Source organism: Nestor notabilis, unplaced genomic scaffold, assembly GCF_000696875.1.
Source record: "Nestor notabilis isolate BGI_N333 unplaced genomic scaffold, ASM69687v1 scaffold27911, whole genome shotgun sequence".
Taxonomy (NCBI): domain Eukaryota; kingdom Metazoa; phylum Chordata; class Aves; order Psittaciformes; family Psittacidae; genus Nestor; species Nestor notabilis.
The window spans coordinates 6,689-6,926 of record NW_009914664.1 but is presented as its reverse complement, the minus strand read 5'-3'; positions in this window follow the sequence as shown (position 1 = coordinate 6,926).

Below are 238 nucleotides of genomic sequence, written 5' to 3'. Positions count from 1 at the left end.
TCTCCCCATCCAGCAGCGCCTGTTCGGACACACAAACCCACTGACACGACCCCAGAAGCAATTAAAAGCTTACAGAGGTGTCGCTTGCACCCTCCATCCGTGCCCCCCTCCTTGGTCCAGCTGTCAAAATGCTTTATGGTGTTAATACCTGCGGCTTTGTCAACGGGAGTTGTGTTAATAACATGCACATTTCAGCGGGCTAATGCAGACCATGTGCCCCTCTTCTGAGTGTGTTAAT